The 16,917-nt window shown below is 42.5% G+C and overlaps 1 protein-coding gene across 1 annotated transcript in view; it reads left to right on the top strand.

Moving 5' to 3' along the window:
* LOC144123941 (uncharacterized) overlaps nucleotides 1-16,917 on the top strand; it is a 93,175-nt gene that overhangs the window by 62,507 nt on the left and 13,751 nt on the right. The gene's annotated exons all lie outside the window — the stretch shown is intronic.

Genomic DNA, 16,917 nt, shown 5'->3' on the forward strand with positions numbered 1-16,917 from the left:
ACGTACAGATACCGAGTAGGCCAGCTGAATATGCAAAGCATTGCTTATCGCGGTTTTGTTGAAATGGATGTGGTTGAACATTTCCAACTTTACTGCAGAGATTCGTGCTACTGGAAATTTATCAATTAAATAATTTGTTACGAAACGCGGCGCCTAGTCACTGGTGCCAAAGTGAGCTGCCCTGGCCTGAACGTTTTCCTAAGGAGCCGGTAATGAAGTCATGCGTAGATCCCCCACCGCACTGGCATGTTCAGAAATGGGTGTGATGGTTGTGAGATGCAGCGGTAAGTTTATATATACAGCAGCTTTGTGAAAATATTTCCGGAATAGATTCAACATTCTCAATGCTTTCGGAAATATATCAGGTGATTTTCTTCCAATATTTTGATTTTTATTTTTAAACATATGAGAGTTACCTCAATGCCAACTGTGTAGGTGCATTTTAAAGCAAGGCACATGGCATATGCGCCACAAAGCTCAATGGTTACTTTATTGCCTAACTAAATAACTCATAAACGTTTTAATTGTAAGGCAGGAGTTCACCGACCGGTTTATTCCCACCCGCAGCCGGTGATACACTCCGAGCGAACAGCTCTAGCGATGAGATCAATATACACAGGGGAAAAAGGATGAAGTCGCGTACAGATATGTGAAAGTGACGAAGGCACAAAGAGTGCTAACAATGTATAGTTATGACATAACAAGCCATCAGTGATTCTCTGATTGGGTTTCGGCCGACGGCGCTCGATCTGGATTCCTCATTTAAATTTGGAAAGCACAAGAAAGAGGTCGCGGCTGTAGCCATTTTGGATATCGCAAATAATATGACACCGTAGAGCATTCAATACTCTTCAGCAAGCTTGACGAAATTCAGCCGCCGTGTACACTGTTGCATAGGTACGGGAATTCTTAAAAGAGAGACGTTTCATGTGTTCCGACGGTTCCTTTACTTCTAAAACCTTTTCACAGACCAGAGTTGTGCCTCAGGGATCGGTCCTGTTACCTTTAATTTCAAACATACTCATGCCGGGCATACCTACTCAATGTGACATCAAAGTGCACGCGTATGCGGATGACATAGCCTTTTTCGCTTCTGCTAGAGATGTTCATTCACTGTACCAGCTATTGGAAGCCTACCTCAATGCCCTGGAAATTTAATCGTGTAAGTTACGTTGAATTCTCAACGTAAACAAATCTTTCGTTCTCGTTTTCCCACCAGCGTCCCCTCTTTATATCTGTTTAAAGTGGCATGGCAACCAAATCCCATAAGTTGTGTCCTTAAAATAGCTAGGTGTAATAAACGACCCTCCAAAGTATTGTTCAGAAAGGTGAGCGGGCTCTCGATCGCCTTACGCGCATCAGCAATAAGAAATCTGGTATGCGCAGAGATACTTATTTATCTTTAAGACTTACGTATTATCAATTTTGGAGTTTGGCTGCTTTATGTTGTCAGGTTATCCTAGATACAAAATTCAACCTCTGGTGCTTTTGGAGAGACGCGCTCTAGGGCTTTGCCTTGGCTTGCCAAAATCAGTGGCAAATGTCCCCTTTCTGGAAGCCCGCGTACGGGACTTGAACTATCGCTTCCAGCTTCTCACATTGCTTACCTTCTTACGGGGACTTGAGCCTATGCCTAGAGTCGCTCCACCCATTTTCTTTGATAAAATCAGCTTCATTTCTAGATAAACTTTGGCCGCAATACGAGGTGCCTCAACTTATGTTTATAGAGTATCTGTTGTCTAGAATTGCAGTCTCGCGTAGCTTCGTGCAGTCCGTTAGCAATGTGCAGGCTGCTCCAGCTGTTTGCTTCAAAGATATGCTGCCGCAATATGATGATGGTGATGATAGCGATTTTTTTATGGCGCAAGAGCATCTGCGGCCTAAGAGCGCCATGGCACAAGCTGTTTTCGTTTGCTCAAGGTGAGGTCAAAGATGCATTTCCCAAGCATTTCACCCTGTTTATGCCGAGCGCCAGGTAAGAGAAATTCGTACCTATTGTATCACCGGATGGTACCAGGCGGCACTGGGGATCGAATCCCGCACCTCCCGAAGGCAAAGCGGATGCTCAATCATTAGGCAACCGCTACGGTCATCTGCCGCAGTATGCAAAGAGATTGACTGCCAGTGAGCAAAATGGTCTCCCGGAAGCATACATGTTCCAGTATCTGAGCCACGCAGTCATTTTTCGAGATGCCTCTCAACATGGCGAAAAACACCAGTAGGTGTTTTTTTCCCTGCGCTCTAGATTGGAATTACTCTATCCGGATCCCAGATTATAACCCAATTTTTGCTGCTTAATTTCTCGCTATTAGTTTCGCGTTTCAAGAAGTTCCCCGCTATATTTCTCATGTAATCATTCTCTTGGACAGTCTCTCAGGCTCGACAGCGCTTGAAATCTCGATAACTAGTATCCTGTACCGATCTCCAATGTACTTCGTGCCCCTTCATGTACAAGAAATGTGTTTGCAGTGGATTCCAGGGCACGGTGCCTTTACTTAAAATTCAATGGCCTATTTCTTAGTGAAATCAGCCATCAACGAGCCTGTTGGCTGCGTTGCTTTAAACCTTAACCTGCTGACCACGTCCCGTTATGAACGTTTAGAACTACACCAGAACCTGAGCTAGGAGCCCATCCTAGCTACCACGGACTATGAACACTTAAAATTCGCATGGAACTTTCGTTCACGTGTTTAAGGCAATGTGAGGTTTCCATGACACTGTTCCGCTGCAGGATTCCTCGTTTCAATATTTATGCCGAACTTGGTTCACGCCGTCGAATCTATGTGGGTCATACGGGAACCGTGAAACCCTAAGAACATTTCTGACTATCCTGCTGGCGGTTTGTACCGCAGAGAATTAAGTAATTTCTAATTTCCCTCGCTCGATTAGGGCTACCGATTACTCTTCCCGTCCTCTCCTTCCTTCGGTGCAACCGTGAAAGGACATGCCCTTAAGCTGGTGTGTGAGCTCCTTTGCAGATGTGTTATTGAGACGTGGAGATTTCTGTGTTAACTATTATTTCCCTTTACTTTTCTCTGAAAATTTATTTATATAAGATTATTACATTCTAATTAATTTAATGTAGCCCATACCTCTTTGTTCATCGATTTTTATAACCATCTCCTCAAAATCTTTCAAAATTTGTTATTCGTTTTCCCAGATTGCACAATTTTTGTTTATCAGCCGCTTGAAATAAGCATAAATAAATTTTTCACCTCTTTGAACCTGCACCAAACCCTGGAAAGTCCCACATTTTGGGTATGTGCCATCACTTTAGAGGCAACAACAACAACAACCACCCGCGCAGTCAGATATCAACAGCCTGGCTGCGATTTGTCTGATGCAGGGTACGGAATGCAAGGCGTCAGGCGGGAAACTTGGCAATTTCTGTCGCGCGGTAACATCAGTCCGCAGGAGGATCAGCAGGAGAGACACGATAGTTCTCTGAAGAAGTTTAGACGAGCACCAAGCAGGGACCAATTAAACGACTCTAAAGTTTGAGCAAGTAGAGGCATCCGCAAAAGGATCCAAAGTAAGATCTAGTCGACAGGGGGAACGACAGAACGTGGTGCGTCGCGTTGCAGTGACTCTTGTGATCTTCTTTAGAGGCTTCAGTGTTGAGGCGAGCAAGATGGCCGAATAGGACCACTAGGGAGAGGAACTTTTCGGGTACAGACGGGGAGCAGCTCGCCGGCGTCTAGAATAAAGAGGCGTCGAGAAGGGTAGTGAAAGGACGACCGTAAACGAGAATAAACGGACATAGCCAGTAGGTAACAGGAATGCGAAATTGGAACAAAAGCAATGGCAGGAAAGACTGTGTCTCGATTTCAAATCAATTCCATTCAATTCAATTTATTCAACATCTTGAGGATGTTGGGTGCGTCGACAAAAAGCCAGAGAGAAGGCTTGACAGGAATCGACGCACACTACAATGACTGGGCAGCAGCATCGAACACATTATTAACAGGATCACTACGTGAGTATGGAATTAAAATAAAACGGCAAATAAGCACAAAGGAAAAAAAATACAAATAAGAAGTACAAATCTCAGTTTCACGAGGTGCTCACGGGTACCTAAGAGTGCATCAATTTAGATGCTTTATTTAATGAGCACGGAAGATTGTATGAAAGCATTTGGCGACCATAATTCGTTCAAGTTTTTGACACGAACCACGTGAAACCAGTACGGGTGGCATACTTCAATTCTTTACATTCTATGTTCGACAGGTACACCATAAATAGAATATTTTTTCTAATACTGTTTCATACCGCCAAAGTAGCATATATTGAAAGACTTGGCGAAGGGGGAGATGCGAAGATATGCAAAAATCGGTTCCGTATGTTCAAAATGTGAAACATTAACAATATTTCGAACAATTTTCTTTTGAAGTAATTGCAACCGTTTGATATTCATAAATGATGTTGTTCCCCAGACCAAAATACAATAGTTAGTCACACAGGAAAACAGTGCGGTGCACAGCATCAGCTTAATATGCTTTGGAAAGAGGTACTGCAGTCGGGACACAATACCAGCAACCTTGGACAACTTGTCCTTAACTTTCTCAACGTGTCCACCCCATGATAAATTTTCATTGAAAGTACTCCTGGGCTTTTGGCCGTAGAAACTAATTGAATGAATGAGGAACCCATTTTTAGATGAATTTGTGAGACAGGAGGATCTTTATTACGAGGTCTAAGAAGTACAGCTTTGCTTTTTCCTGTGTTCATGATCAGTAAATTGAATTCAGACCACTCGTGAAGTGCCTGCAAACAATCTGTAGCTTGCTGTTCAAGATCTCGCACATGTGCTGGTCGGAAAAATAGAGTGGTGTCATCTGCATATATGAATGAAGTTAGAAGATTACTTACACAGAATATGTCGTTTACATAAAGAAGGAAAAGCAGCGGTCCCAATGTACTACCTTGCGATTCACTAAGGTGCACCAAGGTGCACCGGCGGCATGGTTGTTTTTTCTGCTGCTTTATAAGTAATTTTCTTTAAAAGCGAATGATTGCCACTACAAATTAAAAAAAAAATTAAAAACATTCCCGTATGCACCTTGGTTTCGGTGGCTGTTGGCTTCCTTAATATGTTTGTCAAACGAGCCCCTCATTTCCTTTACCTTGTCTGCTAATAGCTTAACGGGGGTCTCTGTTCTGGCAGTCTTGTTGCCATAGGTAGCATAAGTGGGTTCTCGCACAGTTTCCGCCCTCGTCGTTAGATGATGTTCTACGTCACATTCGCGGTATTAAAGGACGTGCTACGTCCACCGCTATGGTCGAGGGTGGCGCTGGTGAACACTCTCAAGGTTCGCTTACACCCAGTAAACATAAATACCCACGAAAGCAGCAGATTGGACAGCCGTCGCCGTAGCTCAGTTGGTAAGAGCACCGGACGCGATATTCGGAGGTCGTGGGTTCGGATCCCACCGGCGGCATGGTTGTTTTTTCTGCTGATTTATAAGTAATTTTCTTTAAAACCGAATGATTGGCACTACAAATTAAAAAAATAAAACATTCCCGTATGCACCTTGGTTTCGGTGACTGTTGGCTTCCTTAATATGTTTGTCAATGGAGCCCGTCATTTCTTTTACCTTGTTTGCTAATAGCTTAACGGGGGCCTCGGTTCTGGCAGTCTTGTTGCCATAGGTAGCATAAGAGGGTTCTCGCACAGTTTCCGCCCTCCTCGTTAGATGACGTTCTACGTCACATTCGCGGTATTACAGGACGTGCTACGTCCACCGCTATGGTCGAGGGTGGCGCTGGTGAACACTCCCAAGGTTCGCTTACACCCAGTAAACATAAATACCCACGAAAGCAGCAGATTGGACAGCCGTCGCCGTAGCTCAGTTGGTAAGAGCACCGGACGCGATATTCGGAGGTCGTGGGTTCGGATCCCACCGGCGGCATGGTTGTTTTTTCTGCTGCTTTATAAGTAATTTCCTTTAAAACTGAATGATTGGCGCTACAAATTAAAAAAAAATTTAAAAACATTCCCGTACGCACCTTGGTTTCGGTGACTGTTGGCTTCCTTAATACGTTTGTCAAACGACCCCTCATTTCCTTTACCTTGTCTGCTAATATATATATAATGTAAAGGTGTTTATTCGAACCAGAGGTCGGTAGGCGTTGGTCGGAGGGCGGCACGACGAACACATTCACAGGCGTCACTCGAGAATCACAGCTGCATTTCGTCTACCTCTACTCTGCGCTGCTTGAACTCCTGCCAGTCGATCCTATTACAATATATATAGCATAGAAAGAAACGTATTTGGATGCTAGAGGCGAGATTCAAAGTTGTGAGACGCTTCATTTAGCCATAGATTTATTTTGAGTCGGCGTCTTTGTCAAGACTGAGTCTTGAGTAAGGACAGGCTCTGTCAGAAACGTCGACTCAAAATAAATCTATAGCTAAATGAAGCGTTTCACAACTTTGCATTTATATATATATATATATATATATATATATATTAAGGGAGCCAACAGTCACCGAAACCAAAGTGCAAAGAGGAACGTTAATTATTTTTTTTTTAATTTTTTTAATTGTGTTATGCTTATTAGTGGGATAATAATACTTAGATTAATAAATAGCTTAAAGAAAATTACTTATATAGCAGCAGAAAAAACAACCATGCCGCCGGTGGGGTCCGAACCCACGACCTCCGAATATCGCGTCCGGTGCTCTTACCAACTGAGCTACGGCGACGGCTGTCCAATCTGCTGCTCTCGTGGGTATATATGTTTACAGGGTGTAAGCGAGCCTTGAGAGTGTTCACCAGCGCCACCCTCGACCATAGCGGCGGACGTAGCACGTCCTGTAATACCGCGAGCGTGACGTAGAACGTCATCTAACGGCGAGGGCGGGAACTGTGCGAGAGCCCTCTTATGCTACCTATGGCATCAAGACTGCCAGAACCGAGACCCTCGTTAAGCTATTCGCAGACAAGTTAAAGGAAATGAGGGGCCTTAATAAATTTGTCAAACGGGCCCCTCATTTCCTTTAACTTGTCTGCGAATATATATATATATATATATATATATATATATATATATATATATATATATATATATATATATATATATATATATATATATATATATATATATATATATATACAACGTTCAGCGTTCCTCTAACTGGGCTTCCAGACCTACACAGCCGCTAGTATGCGCTAGTAGTATATATATATATATATATATATACAACGTTCAGCGTTCCTCTAACTGGGCTTCCAGACCTACACAGCCGCTAGTATGCGCCATTAGATTTTTCGCTTAGGTATTAAGTTAGCTGCACCAGAGTCCCGAATACAATATGGGTATTCTGAATTTATTACTGGCCACTCTTTCATGAGCACAAGGATCATAATCATCGCCTTCTCTTAAATTTGGTAAGATTTCTCATTATATTCGTATTAAAATATCATTATATTTGTATTATATACGTCTGTTCTGCCATCAAAAACTTTCCCATTGGTTTTCAATAGCAGCGTTAGTTACTTGATGCGAGCGATGGACAAACTTTAAAGAAACATTTTGCTACGCATCCGTTGAATGGACCATTTTCGTCAATAATTCCATAAAATATCTTTACCTTTTTTCACAGTTGCCTCAAAATAAAAACTTATGTCCAATAATCCTGGCCTCGAGAACAATGTGTGAGAAAAGAAATAAGTAATGAAGAAAAGCAAAGCCGGGAAACCTCTTTCTTCTAAAAAACTACAAATCTTTTAAGATTGTGCTGGATTAAACCAAAGACGCATATTATTTCATTAGCAACGCAGAAGGATCCGCTACTTTAATAAGCGGCAAAGAAAATCCCATTTGGCCGTAACTGGCGTGCAATTTCAGAAGTAAATATGGCAGCTTGTCACAAAGATTTTGTCCATATGATTAGAAAGTAGTCTATGGTGAAGTACACAAAGAATAAAAATTAAGGAGAAATAAATCATGGTTGGATAATGGCTATTTTTCTGAAGAAGAGAACTCACAATACGTTGCAAAGGTAGGTTGTTATCATGCATATGCCTTGGATTTTGTGCGTGCCGGACGGCAGATAACCGAGAATAATAAATTTTACCCATAATGAAGAATACTGTAAATAAAAGTGCAGTGCGAAAAACCAAACCGAAAAGATGTATTGCATAATGTGGAGAAAACGGCAGAGTCTGGTCAAATGTTGTTATAGTTATACAAAACGCCATATCTTTGCTAGATGCGCCGTGTGAACTGAACTTGAGCTAAAGAGCAATTTGATTTTCTAGAAAAACACTTCGCTCTTTGAAAAAATTACAAGCAACATCAAATGAAAGGAAGGAAAGAAAGAGAAGATTTTTCTCGAAGAAAAAAGCGATCCGCCTACGTTTTGAGGAGGAAGTGAAGATAATGGTAGCCCTTCACTATTTCATGAAAAAAAAAGAGCGACTGTTCAACCTTTTGAAAAAGAAGAGACTGTTAATTCATATACCACTAATAAATGACCAGACCCGTCTCTCTGCAAGGAAATGTTTGTGAATGGCAGAAGTGCGATATTCCGCGTGGAAATACCCAGTAGGCGTCTCCTACGCCAGATAGCGTGCAATCGCTTTACTCGCGACGTTGAAACATCTCCCAATAGATAGCAAAGCGAAGGATATCTACAGCAGGAACTATTTTACTTAAAATAGCCAATTCATTGTCCATATGCACTGGCCTATTCACGTCTGGTAATCATAACAGAGTACGTAGTGCACCTGCAAATACATGTCCGTTACAAGAAGCGTATTGTTCTACCTATTTATCGTTAGAAATAGACCGTACAAAAGGCAGCTCACGATCATGCGCAAATACTGAATCGCACTCTCAGAGCCAAGGTGCTCGTTTATAACAAAGAGAAAGTTTGCGGAAAAATAGTAGAGAAAAATAGTAAAGAAGAACAATGAAGCAATTTGGGAATAAACGTTTGCAGACTGTAAGGCATGGAAACGAAATATAACCAAGGGAACAATTATTACAGCTCCCCCCAAAAAAGCTTAACATGCACTCTACGCGCACTATTTTTAAGCACTTCACTCTTGAGGTAAACTTTCTCTCTCAGTCTCATCTCTAAAAACACGTAGTACAATTCTGGCTCTTCAATCATTATTAATCGGCTTCCAGGAAATGTGAGGATTGCCGCTCAGAACGTCTGCGGTTTAACACTAGGCATTTGAACATCGTGACAGCGTCATATAAATTACTGTATAGTTTGGCGACATAGAACTTCATGATATTCAGCACGACGTGTAGCACAAATTTTTAAACCGATGAAACGATTCGCCCAGGATAAAAGTTCTTGGCAAACATAAAGTCCAAAGTCTTCGTCATGGTGTATTTGTAACCGGCTTTCAGGACTTCGTGAAGGACGCGCCGATATGTTTTCTTCGTTTAAGAACAAACCATTAAATCTAAGTTTTCACTTCTTTTTGACATTTTTACATACACTGCTGTGTATGTTTTCTGGAGATCCAAAAAGAGATATTTAATTGACGATTTGAGTGTGTGAGTGTGTCTTAGATCTATTGAAAGCGATATGTGGCATTCGGCGGCTTGTCTCAATTTGTATCAGCATCCTCTAGAACAAACTATGTAGGGTGCATCCCCAGTCAGGTTGTCGCCAGAAAATTTTGACAAGTAGTTTTCTAGCAGTATACTGTCTGTAGAGATAGCAGTTATCGTCATTGAGTTAATATGAATATTAAGGTAAAGATGCGTATCACATTCATAGACTAAACCGGACAACGTATTAGCGTCGGCATGCTACAAGTTTAGGTAGTTGTCAGCTGCTGAAACCCGCGCCACTTTTTTTATTGCCACATTTTTGTCGCAAACATGACTTCGGGAAGAGTACGGGGAGTGCGTATGATAAGAAGGGCGTTTTTATTCATGAAGGAAAAAAAGAATAAGGAATGCGGTAACATATTATTAGGTTTGGTTTTATGGGGTTTAACTTCCCAAGATGACTCAGGTTATGAAAGGTGCCGTAATGGAGGACTCCGGATAATTTCCACCACCCGCGGTTCTTTCACGTACATTGACACCGCACAGTACACGGGCCTCTAGCAATTCGCTTCCATCGAAATGCGACTGCAGCTGCCGGGATCGAGCCCGTGTCTTTTGGGTCAGCAGGCGAGCGCCATAACCATTGAGCCACCACAGCAGCTTGTAATAGATAACAGATAATTCATCCCATTACTAAACGGAGATGCGCCGTACCACTGCAGCAATAAAAACAGAGAAGCAGCCAAGAAGCCAGGAAACCACCACGTTCGCAAAGTTTTATTACACGCCAAGCGCTGCACAGAGTACCATGTTTGTCGCTGGTCATCACACAATGTACAGCCTTCTTGTTTCTAGATGCAGATTTTGTCATGCGAACAAGCTCCCAAAATTCTGTTCGCTCCAATGGGGTCAAATTCCTGTGCATTCTTTGGAAGTCTGACCATAGATTTTGTCCTGCGAACAAGCTCGCAAAATTCTGTTGATCCCGACGATGTCGACTTCCTGTGCGTTTATTGCAAGTCTGACCAATGTCGTAATTTTGAAAGGGCGTCAGAATTTTGCACGTGGTTAGTGCAAAATGTGTAATTTATACATTTTCAAAATCATAAATTTTTATACTTTGCAATTCTGTGCGCCTTTCTATATTCACTGTGTTCGATGCGCGGATGACATCAAATGACGCTGCACTATTCGTTTGTTCATATTTGTTTAAAAGAAAAGGAAGCCCATGTTTGGCATTTTTGACGTTTTTCTTACTCTACCATAATACCCAGAGCCTTTGATGACTTTTTCAAGAGCTGGCTAGCTTGCGCAACCTACAGAGAATTTGAATAAAGTATTCTTGCAGCCCGTATAATCTCTTTTCCTCAGTAAGAAAACATTGTGTTCGGTATTTTAAACACTGGGGCAAGAAGAAACTAGAATATATCGTGAAAAGACACAAAGTTTTGTTTGAATGTTGCTACATGCCGAGCGGAATTTTTCCAGAATTAAAAATTCTTTCTGCTGCACTAGGATTGAAGGCCATCTAGGTGCAGCTGCTCGGAATGATGGTTTTGGGGGTTTAACCTCCTAAAGCGATACCGGCTCCTAAAGGACGCCGTAGTGGAGAGCACCGCATAAATTCGCGGTTCATTAATCTTTTTAAATGGAAAGAAATAAATTACCGCCTTGTTAGAGTGTCAGTCGCTTCGCGCTCGATCTCTTCTCAAGTCACTCCCTGTAAAAAAATAAATGCGTTATTCGAAACGCTGCTCAATGCATTGGTGTCCTGAAAATCGTGGTCAGTGGGACTCCGGAAAATGCCTGTAGAGTTTAGCTCACAAATCAAAGCTTCAATATTAACACTCAAGCTTTGGTCTCTTACAATATTTTAGAAATCAACATGCACGAGTAAGCACGCCACAATTTGGACGAAAAAAGAATCCGGAAATTAAACATTAAATAGAGTCGCTTTCAAGCTCTCCGCCTTGTTTTACTGGATTTAAAATGCAGCTAAAAATTTTGAATGCATAAATTTACTTTCAAGGCGTTTTGAGCCCAGTTAAACCCTAGAGGTGCTTTTTCTTAAAGGATGTTCTCACAGCGACCATGTATGTTCAAACTGCTCTGACAAAAAACCATTCTAGACACAATGACATCTTTAGATGGCATCGAACATTTTTATGCACCTTTAGAACCACCATGTAGGAAAAGTCGCTTGATCATCATCCTCACCATTAGACTGACTCCGCCAACTGCAGGGCAAAGACTTCTCCTGAATATCTCCAATTTGCCCTATCCTGCGGCAGCTGCGCCCTTCCTATGTCCGCTAATTTCTTAATCTCATCCGCCAACCTAACCTTCTGCCACCCCCTGCTACGCTTGCATCCTCTTGGAATCCACTCTGTTAACCTTACGGACCATCATTTATGTTGCCTTCGCATTACATGCCCTTCCCAAGACCTTTTCTTTCTCTTGATTCCGACTAGGGTGTCATAAAATCGCGTTTGTTCGCTCATCTACTTTGCCCTCTTCCTGTGTATTAAAGTTCGACCTATAATATTTCTTCCTATGGCTCGCTACGTTGTTAAGTTAAGCTGAATCCTTTAGGTTAGGCTCTTTGTTTCTGCCCCATAGGTGAATGCTGGTAAAATGAGTGGTTGTACACTTTTCTCGTAAGGGATATTGATAACCTGCCAATCATGACGTGAGAGAACCTGCCAAATGAGCTGTACCGCATTTTTATTCCAGTTATTTCACTCTCGTGATCCCAATTTGCAGTCGCTACCACGCCTAAGTAGACGTTTTCTTAACCACTTCCAGCACCTCGCTACAAATTGTAATATTATTTTAATTTTCTGCCTATTAAGTGTTAGACCAACTACTCTGCGCTGCCTGTCTAATCAATGATCATGGTTTATAAGTCATCTCCTGAGTGACTTATCTAGGCTGCGTCATCAGCGAATCGCAAATTACAAAGGTATTCTTCATTAATTCTTATCCCCTACTGTTCCCAATTCAGACCTCTGAATAGCTGTTCTAAACCGGCGGTGAATTGCATTGGTAAGACCGTGTCTCTTTGCCTGGCACCCTCCCTTATTGGAGTTCTATTGCTGACTATAAGGAGGACTATGCTATTTATGCAGTTGTTAGAGATATGTTCCAGTATTTTGAGATAATACTCTTTTATATCGTGGCTCCGCAGTGCCTGCATGACTGCTGGGGTTTGCACTGAGTTAATTGCTTTCTTATGATCAACGAATGCTATATATAAGGATTGGTTATATTTGCGGATTTCTTTGTCACCTAATTGATAGTGTGAATATGGTCTAGTGCCGCGTATCCTTTACAAAAACCTCCATGATCTTTTGGTTAATGAAGTTTATTGTTTACCTTATTCTATTACCGATAACCTTAGTAAATACCTTGTAGGCAACGAGAAGTATGCTGATCGGTCAGTATTTTTTCATGTCCTTGACGACTCCTTTTTATGGAGAATACGTCTGCTTCCGCCAGCACTAAATGAGAGCAACATCTTTCATTGGGATCAGCATGAACTGAAGAAGAGAGAAAAGATGAGATGCAGTGACCGTGTGTTCTCAGGCGTGGCAAAACGAAGCCGCTTTGTTAGAGCCGGCGCTGATTTGTCCTGCTCGATTCTCATGCTTTTCGCTGCAAGCTAGTATTCCAATCGAAAAGTTCAGAAGTCTTCGAACACCTTGACCGTAATGTTCGGCTTCATATTTCCTGCGGTTTCTGGATGATGTTTATCCTAATACTCAAAGGATGAAAGCCAGAAGGTTGTCAAGCTTAAAATCCTCCTTAAACAAATTGGCGTCTCATAAGGGTAGCCACCTCCCGTAACTGAGGAGTTCCTATGATGGTTCTAGAGACACTGTCCTCAAGCCGGGATCCAGATTTTTCCTAGGAATCCTCAGGTTACGTTTGCTTCGCGCTCTCGTCAATTAAATTACGCGGAGCCCAATGGCAACGGGCCTGATTTGTTTTCTTTTTTGAATACATAAAACTTCCCGTGTTTCATCCGGCAGTCAGCGCCCTTAGTAAAAAGAGGTCCCAGAAGAAAAATGAGCCTTTGCGTCTTGCCTGCTTCGCTAATACCGGCATCAGATTGTCTCCAATCTGCGAATTTAAACTGAACTCTAGATGGGAATAGAACCGCCTTTTCTTGGCCTCCGAAAGTTACTGTATGATCTCGAACAACCGGAACGCCCGGCAGCAGTACGGAGGGTTAAAGCTGCAGCGGCAACTCTTTCTACATACCGGCGGAAAGCCATAGACTGTGTGCGTGCCCAACAGACGGGAGTGGTCACCTACACCTCTCAACGTGTGTTTTTCTGCGCCCTGGCTTTGCGAAGAGCTATTAAGATTCGACGGATTGTCTATAAAAGAAGAAAAATAGGCGCCGCCTAACAGTCCGAGCTCTAGAGCCACTGTTTGCGTTGATTTAATGGGGACGCGGCTGATTTCGGCTTTTTGAAAGAAATTTCATTAGTTTAGAAATGGCAATCGGCACTTTATTGAAACGTTGTGGTGTGCGAAAGAATTATTCTCAACATCTCTTGACCTGTAGTATGTCAGTAGGAATGGAAATTTCTGATTCCGCCCTGTTACATAATTTTTAAACTATGCAGCCTTTTCAAAACATTCAGCTAAAACTTTTCCATTAGGATACAATTTTGTGGAGCGATAACAGTGAAGTTATGTGAGCAGCGACCGTCGACTAAGGCCGGGCACCAAATTCCCCTCCACCTTTCTTAGCACTCCGTAGTGGTGTGTGTTTCGATGCCAAGTTGTCATGTTAAATCGAGGATACTCTCCGTACGTGACGGGCACATAACGCCGTAAGCGACAACGATCAGCAATCGGAGAATGTCCCGTCTGAAGCCTCACAGTGCCTATCACGCGACATATGAGTTGTATTATCACTCTGAACTCGCTTTCAATGCAGCAGACTGCATAGGGAATCTAAAAATCTGTGCACGAAGAAAATTCAGTTTATCGGCTAAAATTGTTTGCCTTAAAGCTCTTATAACAACTCGCTCCGTTTTAATTTTGCAGGAGGTGAGAAATGCGAAGAGAACGAAGCGTTGCTGAACCCAGTATTGCAGGAATATATTATCAGTGCTAAGAAGAAGCACGCAGTGTTGTACATCTGTGTTTTTTTGGACACTGGATATGCTTTGCAGCATAAACTGTAAAAGGATAAATAAAGATCCCCGTAGCAAGCATAGCGAACCAGCCTACAACTGTGTGAAAAGACCGGCGGCTCTCAACTGTCCTATATGCAAGACAGAAGAATTCTGTGTTGGAGTAAACAAACAGGAATGCAAAATAGTGTCTCCGCGAGTAGCACAGAGCATCACGTGCTTCAACCAGTGAAAGGATAAGTATTTAACTACTGAAAATAAATTTTGTTTCACAACGAAGGGCAGAGCTTCATGAAATATAAGATACCTAAAACAATGAGAGACAAAAAGAAAATTGAAGAAAAATAATAATATGGCCAATAACAGCTATTTACTAGTAATAAGAGAAATGTGGAAAAATGTGGAAAAATCCCAAGCAGCTGCTAGCGTCAGTGTGAGAATCTATTCTCAGTAGTTTGAGCAAAAACAGAAAAGGGGAATGGGTGGACTCGTTGACGCGAAAGGAAAAAGAAAAAAAAACACTCTTGTGCCTTACATTCATCATTTACCCCACAGACTAAAAAAGATAGCAAATAGAGCACGTGTCAAAGTTATTTTTTCGGTTCTGCATACGCTTGGGATGATGTGCAAAATGATTAATACCGATTTTGCTCCAAGAGAGTGCGACATCAATCATAAAAATCAATTCGTCTCCTGTGAAGGTGTAGTTTATACCATTCCCTTGTGATGTGGCAAGCTTTATGTGGGTCAGACGGGGAGATGCCTCAATGAACACCTGAAGGAGTACAACAACAATGTGCATAACACTGTAAAAAGGCATCTCTATCGGCATCTACTGTAGAGACTGTGACAGCAAAACTTGCCGCCCTGACTTCACTCGCACACAAGTTTTAAGCAAGCACAGTAACCAACTAGCACGTGAACTGACTGAAGCAGCGCACATCGCCTGGTCAAAAGACGCCTGCGTCAGCAGCCCCTCTTTATTGATTGGTTCCAAAAACTGTCGTTTTTAGCGAGGGGGAAATGATGATTTCAGTTATCGTCCTTGTTTAATGCAGCATGTTTAGATGACTGGAATCTATGAATGGTTGTGTGTTTTCTTCTTTTTGTTGGAACTGTACATATGCCTCGTTCCAAGCAATAAGCATCAGTTTCAAGTCAGCGCTCGTCTGTGTCGTGTCTTCCTCGTAGTCCCTGTCAAAGTGCGCGCTGTTCTGTTTTAAAATGACTTATCAACTCGCCAAAGCATCCATTTTAACGAATAAAATGAGTTATAAAAATTGGTGTGAACCGAATAAATTAAAGAAACAATAAAATGGCCTGACTTAGCTAAGGTTAAGACTAGGATGCGAAGCATGATAGATTTGCGAAAGAGATTCGGTATCGCCTGCCCGTAAGTCAGGCTAGTCTCTTCGTTGTTTAGCAATCTCCTGGAGTAGCGGGAGTTAGCCTTGGTGGTCGCGGCCGCGCGGCGACCGCGCGAGTTGAGCCCCGTTTCTCCACAGCTGGCGTGACATCAGACCACGTGCTCGGCTGCAGCGCCCCTAGCGGGAGGAGCGGGAGTTAGCCTTGTTGGTCGCGGCCGCGTGGCCACCGCGCGAGTTGAGCCCCATCTCTCCTCAGCTGTCGTGACGTCAGACCACGTGCTCGGCTGCAGCGCCCCTAGCGGGAGGAGTGGGAGTTAGCCTTGGTGGTCGCGGCCGCGCCAGGCTGGGCTATGGTTGAGCTAAGTAGTGTCTCTATTATGCTTCGCATAAAATATTGAGTGCATAATGATGGGATTAGTTTTACAGGCATATGTGGTTCTGTTGAATATGGTGATCAGAAGGATGGCATCGGAAGTAGAGAATGTGTTACTGACGAAGACGACTGTCATTCCCTGCGTGGGGCCGACTGTAATGTTCACCATTCGATCCTTGAAAGGCTATTTGTGGTAGAGTTTCCAGCTTAGAAAGGTCAACCCTTCATTCCTTTTTAAAGTCGGTGCAATTAACAAGTCCAAGATTTAAACATGCGCTGGCCGTGGCATGATGCGGGTTGTTAAGAATAATCAGAGAGTCTAAAACAAGCGGACGATTACAAGCATTTTAAAGGCACCTGTAGTTTCAACACACGGTTCAAATACACGTGCGTAGTTGTTAATTTGAGAGTGAAGCTCAAATTCATCGAGCAGTTTACACACAAAACTATGGCTTAGAGCCACATTTCTTATTTAAAGATAAAATGAATGCTGCTCTGTGGAGAACAG

This window comes from Amblyomma americanum, chromosome 3, assembly GCF_052857255.1.
Source record: "Amblyomma americanum isolate KBUSLIRL-KWMA chromosome 3, ASM5285725v1, whole genome shotgun sequence".
Taxonomy (NCBI): domain Eukaryota; kingdom Metazoa; phylum Arthropoda; class Arachnida; order Ixodida; family Ixodidae; genus Amblyomma; species Amblyomma americanum.